Source organism: Tamandua tetradactyla, chromosome 7 (genome assembly GCF_023851605.1).
Source record: "Tamandua tetradactyla isolate mTamTet1 chromosome 7, mTamTet1.pri, whole genome shotgun sequence".
Taxonomy (NCBI): domain Eukaryota; kingdom Metazoa; phylum Chordata; class Mammalia; order Pilosa; family Myrmecophagidae; genus Tamandua; species Tamandua tetradactyla.
Window position 1 is genome coordinate 60357133 of NC_135333.1, and position 13615 is coordinate 60370747.

The 13615-nt window shown below is 40.2% G+C and overlaps 1 long non-coding RNA gene across 1 annotated transcript; it reads right to left on the reverse strand.

Moving 5' to 3' along the window:
• Positions 1–487: 487 nt before the first annotated feature.
• LOC143691293 (uncharacterized) lies at positions 488–11938 on the reverse strand. Its single transcript, XR_013179444.1, has 3 exons — positions 11619–11938; positions 9605–9646; positions 488–1191 (listed from the first exon to the last, which is right to left on the reverse strand). It is a non-coding gene; the product is annotated as an uncharacterized LOC143691293 (long non-coding RNA).
• Positions 11939–13615: the final 1677 nt, after the last annotated feature.

Here is a 13615-nt window from a genome sequence, read left to right on the forward strand (position 1 = left end):
AGAAAAAACCTATACATCCCATACCCCTTACCACTCCCTCTCATTGACCACTATATAACAATCCACCCTCTCTGCAAATTTGACTGAGTCTGTGGAAGCGCACTCACTGTTTCCAGGCATGCAGGCTCATTGTGTTCAGGTGGGGAAGAGTATAGACTTGTCATGTATTGCTTCGATTCAAAGAGCCTCTCCCAACCCATCAGCCCTGAGGGGACTCCTACAATAGAGAACATTCACTGGTGTGGATATTTATACAACTTCAGACAGGGTATTTTGTGCCAATGACTCGGCTGCTTAGAGTGAAGGAAAAGGGCTGACTCGGGGCTGTGTGGGAAACAGCATAAAGGAGTGTGAGGTTCCCATGGGCACACCCTGTGCTTCTTCCTAACCTTTGGCTTAGCTGCATGTAGCAGGAGCAAAAGCAGGAGATGCCAGGCACAGACCTGCCTCCTTCCATCATGGCTTGGACAAAGCCATAGGCAGGGCTGGGTCCTAGCTCCATTCCACCTACCCTGAGATGTCATCATCAGAAAGCACCTATTAAGCATTTGCCGGCAGGTCATAGACGAGGATTGATTTCTGCACTCCGTGCCCTCTAGCAGCAACCCAAGCCTGGTTTTGTAATACCAAGGGGTAGATCTAATTATTCTAGAGATATGGGGGTTGTTGAGAAATTCACAAAACTAAATTTATTAAAGATTCACATGGACTTAAAAATAGACATATACCATCTGGTATTTTTAGGAAAATAGAGAGGGGGTAGATTTGGGGAGGAAGAATTATGAAGCGGCACAAAAACTGATAGGCCATAATCACTCCAAACAGATGTGAATCACTCTGAGGAGCTCAGTCTTTTGTCTTTCATTCCAGGAAACTGGGCTGGGGAAGGAAAATACAGCTCATGCAGAGGTGTGGTTCTTCTGCTGGTATCTGGGGAACAGGATGATGGAAAGAGGAAGGACCGAGGAAACCAGTTACCACCTGGTGTTTGGCAACAGAGAAGTCAGAACTCATCTCGGACTTTGGTCCTTTGGTGACTTGATTATATACACATTGCATGCAGAACACAGAAGGGTGTGATGGTTAAGAACACAAAACCTGGAGCCAGAAGGCTGGATTCACATTCCATCCCCTCCATTTACAATGTGACCTTGGGCAAGTCACTTAACCTCTCTGCTTCCATTTCATCAGCTGAAAAAGAGGACAAGGGTAGTAGTTACTTAATAGTGCCATTGGTAGGATTAAATGAGCAAATATGTACAAATCATTTAGAACAGTGCTCGTTATTATTATTACTGGGTGTAATGGAAAGCTACAGAGAAAAGAAGGCCACTGTCCTAAGCAGCTAAAGTAGATGACATAAAAAAGTGGAAATATTAGACTTTCCCACCTGGAGGAGACCTGATATTCTCACAAGCATTGGGAACTACCAATTTAATAGGCCACGACCTTGATTTGGGGGCTTGCCCTTATGAAACTTACTCCTACAAAGGAGAAGCTAAGCCTACTTATGACTATGCCTAAACTTATATAATTATAAGGGTCATCCCAAGAGAACCTCTTTTGCAGCTCAGATGAGGCCTTTCTCTCTAAGCCATCTCCACAGGTGAACCCATTGCCTTCCCCTCACGTGAGACATGACTCCCAGGGGTGTAAATTTCCCTGGCAGTGTGGGACAAGACTCCTGGGGATAAGCCTGGACCTGGCATTGTGGGACTGAGAAAGCCTTCTTGATCAAAAGGGGGAAGAGAAATGAAACAAAATAAAGTTTCTCTGGCTGAGAGATTTCAAATAGAATTGAGAGGTCATTCTGGAAGTTATTCTTATGTAGGATATAGATATCCCTTTTCAGTTTTTGGTGTATTGGAGTAGCTAGGAGGGAAATACTTGAAATTGTTGAACTGTAATCCAGTAGCCTTGATACTTTTCTTTTTTTTAATTAATTTTTAATTTTTTTTTAAAAAATTACAAGAAACACAAATATTCTTAACATATGATCATTCCATTCTACATATTTAATCAGTAATTCACAATATCATCACATAGTTGCATATCATCATCATGATCATTTCTTAGAACATTTGCATCAATTCAGAAAAAGAAATAAAGAGACAACAGAAAAATAAAACGAAAACAGAAAAAAGAAAAAAAAATTATATATACCATACCCCTTACCCCTCCCTTTCATTGATCATTAGCATTTCAAACTAAATTTATTTTAACATTTGTTCCCCCCTATTATTTATTTTTATTCCATATGTTCTACTTGTCTGTTGACAAGGTAGATAAAAGGAGCATCACACACAAGGTTTTCACAATCACACAGTCACATTATAAAAGCTATATCATTATAAAATCATCTTCAAGAAACACGGCTGCTGGAACACAGCCCTACATTTTCAGGCAGTTCCCTCCAGCCTCTCCATTACATCTTGGATAACAAGGTGATATCTAATTAATGCATAAGAATAACCTCCAGGAAAACCTCTTGACTCTGTTTGGAATCTCTCAGCCATTGACACTTTGTCTCATTTCACTTTTCCCCCCTTTTGGTCAAGAAGGTTTTCTCAATACCTTGATGCTGGGTCTCAGCTCATTCTAGAGTTTTTCTCAATCCTTGATGCTGAGTCTCAGCTCATTCTAGGATTTCTGTCCCATGTTGCCAGGAAGGTCCACACCCCTGGGAGTCATGTCCCACATAGACAGATGGAGGATGGTGAGTTTGCTTGCTGTGTTAGCTGGAGAGAGAGGACACATCTGAGCAACAAAAGAGGTTCTCTTGGGGGTGACTCTTAGAGTAGCCTTGATTCTTGAAGATGATTGTATAACTATTAGCTTTATGACCATGTGATTGTAAAAACGTTGTGACTGACAGTCCATTTATCAAGTGTATGAACAGATGAGTAAGAAAATAAAGATAAAAATAAATAAATAATGGGGGATAAGGGTATGGGATATTCTGAGTATACTTTAAAATTTTTATTTTATTCTATTTTTTTATTTTTGAAAATGTTCAAAATTTGATTGTGGTAATGAATACACAACTATATGATGATACTGTGAACCAGTGCTTGTACACTTTGGACGATTATATGGTGTGTGAAAAATCTCAATAAAATTGCATTAACACACATACACATCTAAAACAATGCATTAGAGACAGAATCCTGTTCTGAAAACATGAAGAGCTACCAGTAGATGCAATGATAGCATTCTGGCACTTACTAAAGGCCAAGTTCAGGCTATCTCACTGGAGCTATATGACATAATTTGTAAACTATGATTTATGGCCTGGCCAGGACCCTCCTACTAGACCCAGAGATAAAATAAAGCGGAAAAAAATGTCCTATTCCATCTTTAAGAAAGTCAATTCATTCAAAATATACTAAGCACCTTCTCTGTATAAAATATTCTGAAAGATGCCGTTGGAGTTAAAATGGTTTAGAGAACTTGTTCCACATCATTAAGGAGTTTATAATCCTGTCAAGGTCAGTATTAATACATATGCAAGCATGAGCTTCCTCTTCTTGAGCAATAAGAATCTATAACAAGACAAATTTCTCCAGACTTTGAACAAGCTAAGATTTAAATATAGTGCCCAAATCCTGTAGCAACTCATTTTTTTCCCCAGGGGTCCTCTGAATTCAATATTTCATTAAAATATTTTTAAAATATGTATTTTAATGTTATAGATCATTTTGGGAATTAAAAGGTCAAAAGACTAAAACATACGTACTGGAGTGAAATAGCAGTACCAGACAAAAATAACCGATGGAGACTCACTGAATCTTCAAATTAAAGGGAGCTTAGAAGTTATAAAGTCAACTTTTCTCCCAAAGTAGGTATCCTCCTACAAGATTCCTGCTATATGGGCCCCAGCATTTCCCTGAGCACACTTCCAGACCTTGTTGGCAATGAGTCAGCAATGGTGGCAAATTCAGAGACTGAGCAGAAGCATATCTTCCATTAACTTGCATTCTCAATGATCCTCATTCTGCCCTAGAGGGTGGCACAGAAGCAGCCAGACAACCCTTCCTCATTTTACAGCCCTTCAGATATTTGAAGGCAGCAATCATATCCCTTAGAAGTCTCAGGGCTGAGCATCAACCTGAGATATTATTCAGTCATTAAAAAGGAATGAAGTTCTGATACATGCTCTAACACGGATGAACCTCAAAAATATGCTCAATGAAATAAGCAAGGCACATAAGGAACTGTATAATTTTACTTATGAAATAACTAGAATATGTAAATTCATAGCAGCAGAAAGTAGAATACAGATTACCAGGATCTTGGGGAGTGGAAAATAGGAAGTTATTACTTCAAGTATACAGGGTTTACTTTACTTTCAGAATAATGGAAAAGTTTTGGTAATAGATGGTAGTAATGGTAGCACAACATTGTAAATGTAACTGATGCCACTGAACTGTATACTTGCAAGTGGTTAAAATATCCAATTTTTTGTTTTATGTATGTTGCCACAATTTAAAAAAAATCCTATATAAACCTGGTTGTTCCCTGAAATTTTGGATATTTATGTGATATCTGAGACTCAGATTTAGAGCACTGAAACTATGAAAGTCAGCATTACCCCATTCAGCAACTGTTTAAAAAGCTGAAAAAAATGATCAGACGATGTCTAGAGTTATGAATGAAGCTATCTGGATAGGACTGAGGTGAATCAGAATACTGGGTAAAGAATGATATGGCCCATATTTTCAAACTTCAACCTCTATGTAAGACCAAAAGGAGAGATGTTTATTTGGTGCAAAATTTATAATTTGGAGTAGCACATTATCTAATTTAACTGGTATAGTCAGTTTACTTGAACATCATAATTACATGGAATCTTAAAAAGGGTGTGAGATCTTGTTGGTCTCCACAAGTTACTGTAATGCCCAATATATCCCAGAGTAATTTGGGCAGAGAATAAAAAAGTATTTGCAAAGTCCCCTTGGGGGGACTGGGGAGAAAGGAGGAAACATTCAACTTCCCCATCTGGGGAATTCCTGATATTCTCACAAGCAGTGGGGACAACAAATTCAACAGGCTGAGCCCTCAATCTTGGGGCACATCCCAATGAAGCTTATTCCTGCAAAGGAGAAGCTAAACCTAGTAGTAATTATACCTAAGAGTCACCCTCCAGAGAACCTCTTTTGTTGCTCAGATGTGGCCTCTCTCTTTAAGAGAGCTTGGCAGGTGAACTCACTGCCTTCCTCCCTAGGTGGGACATGACTCCCAGGGCTGTAAATCTCCCTGGTAACATGGGACAGGACTCCTGGGGATGAGCTGGAACCTGGCATCATGGGAATGAGAAAGGCTTCTCCATCAAAAGGGGGGAATTGAAACAAAAGAAATGAAACAAAATAAAGTCTCAGTGTCTGAGAAACATCAAACAGAGTTCAGAGGTTATCCTGGGGGTTATTCTTATGCATATATAAATACCCCTTTTTAGTTTATGGTGTATTGGAGTGGCTAGAGGGAAGTACCTGAAACTGTCGAACTGTGTTCCAATAGACTTGGTTCTTGAAGAAAACTGTATAACTAAATAGCTTTTATAATGTGACTATGTGATTGTGAAAACCTTGTGTCTGATGCTCCTTTTATCCAGGGTATGGATGAGTGAAAAAAAAATAAGGATAAAAAATAAATAAATAAGGGGGGGGATAAAAGGTAAAAATTGGATAGATTGAAATACTGTGGGTCAATGAGAGGAAGGTTAAGGGGTATGGGATCTATGAGTCCATTTTTTTTTCTTCTTCTTTTTTCTTTTCCTGGAGTGATGCAAATGTTCTAAAAATAATCATTGGGGAAGAATACACAACTATGTGATGAAATTGTGAGCCATTGAATATATAATATTGTCGGGCTGTATGTGTGTGGCTATTTCTCAATAAAAAAATATATATATATATTTTTATTAATTAAAGAAAAAAAAAGAAATTAACCCAACATTCAGAAATCATTCCATTCTACATATGCAATCAGTAATTCTTAACATCATCACATAGATGCATGATCATCATTTCTTAGTACATTTGCATAATAAAAATATTTTTAAAAAAGGGGTGCAAGGGTAGTTCAGTGGTAGAATTCTTTCCTGCCACACAGGAGACCTGAGTTCGATTCCCAACCCATGCACTTCCCCAAAATAAACCAACAAGCAAAACAAAGAAAGAAAAAACAAAACTTCAACAAATGGTGCTGCAATAACAGGATACTCACGTGGAAAAAGAATGAAATGTGATCCTGGGCATTTAGCATACAAAAAAAAAATCCTATATAAGTGTCCTTACAAATTCTCTAAAAATATTGTTGGACACTTTAATGTTTATTACTCTTCATCCCTGACAGAGGCTCAAGTGTTCCGCTATCCTTCCCAGTCTTCTATGTGCTCCTCTTCCAGGTGAAAAGGAAGTTTTATTTAGTTTCTTTCTTCTTCCATCTAAAGAGGGAAGACTAAAGAAGCATCATCTTATGCTTAAGCTACACTATAGACCATATATTTATACTGTCCCAAGGAATTCTGATGTTTCTTTTACAAATTCAAATCCATACGTTTGACTTTAAACCTCAGACATTCCCTTAAGGAAAGGAAACTCTTAAAAACAACATGATAGAAACTATCATTTATAATTAAATATTCAATTTTCGCATAGCTCTGGTCTGTGGAAGAAAAAAGCTGCAAACATTTACAGGTATTTTGTCCGTTAATTGCAATAAATATTTGCTCCCAAATTCAGTATGTTATCTAAAACTCCCTAGTGAAATATTAGTCTTATATTCCTTTTAGTGAAATCTGTATAATATTACATTCTTATAGTCAGAAAAATTCACTCTGACATAACTTGATCAGACAATTTATAAAAGATCTGTTACCACCTTATCTCCACACCTAATCAGTTTTGCCACAGCATTTAACCCTTTACATAGAGTAAAAACCTTTCCACCTTCATGGATTGGAAGACTAAATATAATTAAGATGACAATCCTACCTAAACTGATCTACAGATTCAATGCAATACCAATCAAAATCCCAACAACTTATTTTTCAGAATTAGAAAAACCAATAAGCAAATTTATCTGGAAGGGCAGGGTGCCCTGAATTGCTAAAAACATCTTGAGGAAAAAAAACGAAGCTGGAGGTCTCGCACTGCCTGACTTTAAGGCATATTATGAAGCCGCAGTGGTCAAAACAGCATGGTATTGGCATAAAGATAGAGATATCGACCAATGAAATCGAATAGAGTGCTCAGATATAGACCCTCTCATCTATGGACATTTGATCTTTGATAAGGCAGTCAAGCCAACTCACCTGGGACAGAACAGTCTCTTCAATAAATGGTGCCTAGAGAACTGGATATCCATATGCAAAACAATGAAAGAAGACCCATATCTCACACCCTATACAAAAGTTAACTCAAAATGGATCAAAGATCTAAACATTAGGTCTAAGACCATAAAACAGTTAGAGGAAAATGTAGGGAGATATCTTATGAATCTTACAACTGGAGGCAGTTTTATGGACCTTAAACCCAAAGCAAGAGCACTGAAGAAAGAAAGAAATAAATGGGAGCTCTTCAAAATTAAACACTTTTGTGCATCAAAGAACTTCATCAAGAAAGTAGAAAGACAGCCTACACAATGGGAGACAATATTTGGAAATGACATATCAGATAATGGTCTAGTATCCAGAATTTATAAAGAGATTGTTCAACTCAACAACAAAAAGACAGCCAACCCAATTACAAAATGGGAAAAAGACTTGAACAGACACCTACCAGAAGAGGAAATACGGATGGCCAAGAGGCACATGAAGAGATGCTCAATGTCCCTGGCCATTAGAGAAATGCAAATCAAAACCACAATGAGATATCATCTCACACTCACCAGAATGGCCATTATCAACAAAACAGAAAATGACAAGTGCTGGAGAGGATGCGGAGAAAGAGGCACACTTATCCACTGTTGGTGGGAATGTCAAATGGTGCAACCACTGTGGAAGGCAGTTTGGCGGTTCCTCAAAAAGCTGAATATAGAATTGCCATACGACCCAGCAATACCATTGCTAGGTATCTACTCAAAGGACTTAAGGGCAAAGACACAAACGGACATTTGCACACCAATGTTTATAGCAGCGTTATTTACAATTGCAAAGAGATGGAAACAGCCAAAATGTCCATCAACAGAAGAATGGCTAAACAAACTGTGGTATATACATACGATGGAATATTATGCAGCTTTAAGACAAGATAAACTTATGAAGCATGTAATAACATGGATGGACCTAGAGAATATTATGCTGAGTGAATCCAGCCAAAAACTAAAGGACAAATACTGTATGGTCCCACTGATGTGAACGGACATTCGAGAATAAACCTGAAATATGTCATTGGTAACAGAGTCCAGCAGGAGTTAGAAACAGGGTAAGATAATGGGTAATTGAAGCTGAAGGGATACAGACTGTGCAACAGGACTAGATACAAAAACTCAAAAATGGACAGTGCAATAATACCTAATTGTAAAGTAATCATGTTAAAACACTGAATGAAGCTGCATCTGAGCTATAGGGTTTTTTTTGTTTGTTTGTTTGTTTTTTTACTATTATTACTACTTTTATTTCTTTTCTCTATATTAACATTTTATATCTTTTTCTGTTGTGTTGCTAGTTCCTCTAAACCGATGCAAATGTACTAAGAAACGATGATCATGCATCTATGTGATGATGTTAAGAATTACTGAGTGCATACGTAGAATGGTATGATTTCTAAATGTTGTGTTAATTTCTTTTTTTTTTCCGTTAATAAAAAAATAAATAAATAAAATTAAATAAAATTTAAAAAATTAAAAAAAAAAAACCTTTCCACCTAATGTGGTCTTAGGAGTTGCATTTAAAAACAGTCCAAGAGAATAGATCTTCTTTTCACTTTTGCCTCAATTAACTTTCTCAGTGGCATGACAACAAATGCTTAAAGAGCTTGAAGATACCCAAGGGTCAGCATCACCCTGCCTCCACCCTCTCTATCTTTTGCCTCCCTCTTTTGCCATCTTCTCCTAAGGAAGAAGGAAGTCAGTGTCAGGCTAGCTTTCTTTACATTTCACCCTTGGCAGACCACTGATGATGTCAAATAGCCTTATCTCCAATGTTTGAAAGTTCTCTTACTCTAGTTGCTTTTCCCCAGAAGTCTTTCCCCTCTAAGCCCAACCTCTATGACATTTGCCTAATTATCTGACCAGTAGTAAATACTGAAATAAAGATGCAGGGATCAGAGGGAAATCAATGGAGCTTCCCATTACAGGGATGGGGCTAAGGCCATCGCTAGAATCAATAGCAAACAAGTTCCAGGACTTACCATGGGACCTTGGAAACCTTGCCACTTCTGTCTCAAATTTTTCTTCCCTAAAGCCTAGTGGTCTATGTTTCTTGCTAACAGAGGATTTTTGAAAGAATAAAGGAGACATTGAGTTTTTCTCAATAAAACAAACAAAACTGCAAAGAACTCAATTTCCCAAAGGGTTTGTGAGAAAAAACACTTAAAGAACAAATGAGAGGCAAGGGCTCAGAGGTAAGGAGAAACATATGCAGGAAATGGGGCCTACTCACCATGCTTCCCTGTGGAGTGGCCAGTGAGTCAGAAAGCCCCACCTGTGAAGAGGATTAGGAAAGCAAACAATGTTCATACAGGCTGATCTAACATTCCACACCTAGGATTCAGCTGCCAGGAAATATTCATAAATATGAGCAAGATATATGCAGAAAAATCTGTATTACAGTTATTCACAACCATTAAAAATTGGAAACCGTCAAGTATTCAATAAAAGAGGAATTCGTACATTCCTATGATGAAATATTATGTAGCATTTAAAATAAAGTTTTTAGAGTCCTTAATGTAGAGGGAAATTTTCACAAGGTTATTTTAAATGAAAAGCAGGATGCAATTAAATACCTATGGTTTTATTCTCAATTTAAAGACAGAAAGATGAAAATACAGAAACATAAAGGAGTAAAAATCACCCATAATCCTGCTGCCCAACAAAAGCAATGATCAATACTCACAGTCCCTTCTAGCCCCTTTTCTAAGTTTCCTAAAATAAATATTTTATTCCTTTTAAAAAGGAGGTAGGGGTAGTGGAGGTCGAGTTTTTGCTTGGAGGATACAGAATGAAAGTACATAAAAATTCTAAAAGCCAGCCGAAATAAATTAAATCAAACATGAGAGATGTGAGAAATTTTCAGTGATTCTGGACAGTTCAGGAAGTTTTCCCCTAATATCTGTTGGGACCATACCTAGTGGCCTTGTGCCTTTAGTTGTGGCATCCTAAAGAGTTAGGTGGAATTCCAGCTTAACTGTGTACCTAGCTGTATAACCTTACATAAGCAAGTCACTTATTCTCTGTGCTCTGATGTTCTTAATTTGCAAAACAGTGATGTAAAACCTCACAGGCTGACTGGAAGGGTAAATGAAATAGCCTATGAAAAGCCCAGGCACGTTGTCAGATCTGAGTTAAAAGTTCTGTTCCCTTATTCTAGAGCAAAATGCCTGCAGATTGTAGACAAGAAGAGTGTGATGAGGGGTGGACTCCAGAGCGGGAGCATGGCTCCCTCTGAGCCACAGGCCTGAACTGTTGGTTTCACTGCTCACATGAATGACTTTGGAAATCAAATAAATACTCACCAGTGAGATCAATGATGATATGGTTAAGGCACTACCTATAGAGATAAGCAAGAGCCCCTTCTCATTGAGTCATCAGTCAAGGTTCAGGCCTCTTCTGAACGTGCTGGCTGGAGTTGATTTGCTTTTGACCACACAGTTCCAGATGGATAGAATACTGAGGTCAATGATCCTTGAAGACAAAATAATTTCCAAGGCTTCTTTCTGCTCTCAATGCTGGCATAATAATAAGCCAATGCTGACAGGAATTTATTCAAATCCATCTTGTCTTCCATCTGACTTCCTTTCATGTTTGGCTGGCTTCTTCAAATCCCATTGTGGGCCTTAACAATCCAAGAGGTTTGTCTGGAATATGAAAAGGCTACTCAGGCTTCAGCAGCAGGAGCCTTTCTCAAACTGGGGAGAAGGATGTGGGTTCTGAGCCCTCAAGAGACTTAAGTGACTCCTCCAGGAAATCACACACTAATCACCAGAGTCAGCACCAGCAGATAACAACTTAATTGTATAACATTTTTCATTTTATAAGGCAACGTCATGCCCTTTATACTGCTAGAAATTTTGTCACAACTCAGGAAGGTTAAGTGACATCCAACACTTGGTTCATTTCCCAGCTGTCCAGAGGGCTGCCCCTCAGTTGCCACTGTCTGGGAGGTTATACTTTCAAGGATGAGTCTAGCACAAATTTAGCTCTGTACTTAGCAGGAGGAGCCTCAAGACAATGCTGGAATTTCAAGCCCGTAAGGTGGGAGTATCTGTGTTGAGGTTGGGGCTGGGGAGGAAGGAAAAGGGAAAACCCCGGGAAGAGGCAGAGGATGGTTTGGTCTTGGTTTAAGCCTAAAGAACAGACATTCTAGTTGGTATCACCCAATAAACCTATTCTTTTAGGTCCCTGTGGCTCCACGGACGCCCGGGGGAGAGTCCAGCACGTCAGCACTTATCTGTTACCTTTTCTCCCCTGTCTTCCCCAGCCACCGCGGGAGTCGCCTGCTCCTGGTTACCATGGCAACGGTGACGAGCCTGCAGCCTGCTCTGCTGTCCGCCGCCCCGACTTCCCTAGGCCGGGGTTAGACGCAGCAGTGATTGCAGGCAGGGAGAGGCAGGCCCTTGGGATCCCATTCCTTCCTCTCTGGGTCGGACGGGAACTCAGACTGAACTGGGGATAAGGCACAAGGGGCTAAAGGGATGTACCTTAGGGCCTCCGGACGCTGACCTCCGGTGGGATTGCAACTGCAGGATGGAGCGTACAGCATTTAGGCGGAGCGCCGCGTAGCAGCAGCACCTGTGTACCGAGGATCGACTAGCCCTGGAAGGCAAGCGTTCTCCACACAAGGAGGAGATGCTGCTTGAAGCCCTGATTGGTGAGTAAAGGGTGAGCACATCTAAACGACTGGGTTGTAGGTCTTGATTGATGCCTTTAAAAGAAGCATTTTCCTTTCTGACATCATTGGATGTTTTGGAAATGTTATTCTGTCTCCCTTTAAACGCACTATTCTCCTAATCGGAGGGGGCTACACCACCTCCAGGCTCTGGGTCTCGATTACCGCACAGCACCGCACGGTTGCAGAGAACTGCATCATCACAAAAACACACCCCAAAGCCTCTGGGAGAAGCAGCCGGGCTCAGCGTCAGGCCGTTTTCATCCAGTTTGCTTTATGTTCCTAAGCTGCAATCAAAGAAATAACGTTCTTGGGCAAACCCGTGGCAGAGAATGCCAGGAGGTCCCGAGCGAAGCCGTGTCCTTTCTGGTGAGCTCAAGGAAATGAATCCATGAGCTCAGTCAGAAGAAACAATTGTTACTGTAGACGGGAAATCTATTTCCCTCCAATAGAGGGCGCGGGGCTTACACGCATAGCTTGGTAAACAAGTGGGCCCCCGCTTACGCATGGACCTGCACGGCCGCGAGGTGCGGTGCACGCAGCGCTAGTGCCTCTCTCGGAGATCTTTAACAAAAGGGTGGCTAAGTCCTTCCTTCCGGGAAGCAAAGGAAGGGCCAGATGACTTGTGGAGGGCTACATCTTGTTTTAGGGTGGAAAGATTATGATTCTATGAGAAAATACTTCTTTATGTGTATTAAGTATGCTTCCTTGATTGCCAATCCCTCCCTTCTCACCCTATCCCACCCCCCACCCCACCCCCCAAAAAACACCCTTTTGATTGGTCTAGCCCTGTGATCAACTGTTTAGAATTTTCCCTCTTATGAAGATTGCTTTCAAGGGAAGGGCTAACTCTTGTCAAAATGAAAGATAAACTGAAGGCCAAACTGCTGGCACCTGCCATACTATTTATCCGTTCTGCACCCGGGCTGTGCCTGGAAACCTTTATACAGATACTAATGCCTGAGTCCCATTCACAGGTATTCTGGCTGAATTGTTCTGGGAGCCCACCAAAGCATACAGGGATTTAAAGCTAAGGTTGCCACTCTCTGTTCTATTTGATCAGGGTGACCACTCCTGAAGGGATTTTATTTTTTGCTAAGTTAACTTGGCAATAACATAGCCCCTCAAATAGACTCCTGCTGTAGAGCAGGCTGTAACTAACAGGAGCATCACTGATGCCTCAAAGCTGTGGGCAGAGGGAGCTCGGCAGGACTTGGTCTGGCCAAAGAGGCTAAGGATGAAGATGGCTTCACAGGAGGAAGGATTCACTCAGAATAAGTGTCCTCACTAAATGGAATGTTCTCTCCGATGTTCCAGGGTGAGAGCAGCCCCCCCCCCACGCCCCATAGATTTATGGACTTGGACTTTGTTCCTACTAGAGTCCCATGTGTAAGTCCCTGTCACACGGCAAGGAGAATGGATGCTTAGAAAGAAGAGGTGACCTTGGAATGTGCACTGGTGGCTTCCAAAGAAGGAAGAAACAATAATAAGATGAACCTAGAAGCTATAAAGCATTATCCTTCCTGGGCCTAAAACTCAAGATGGTGTGAACACCTGTAAGTCTAA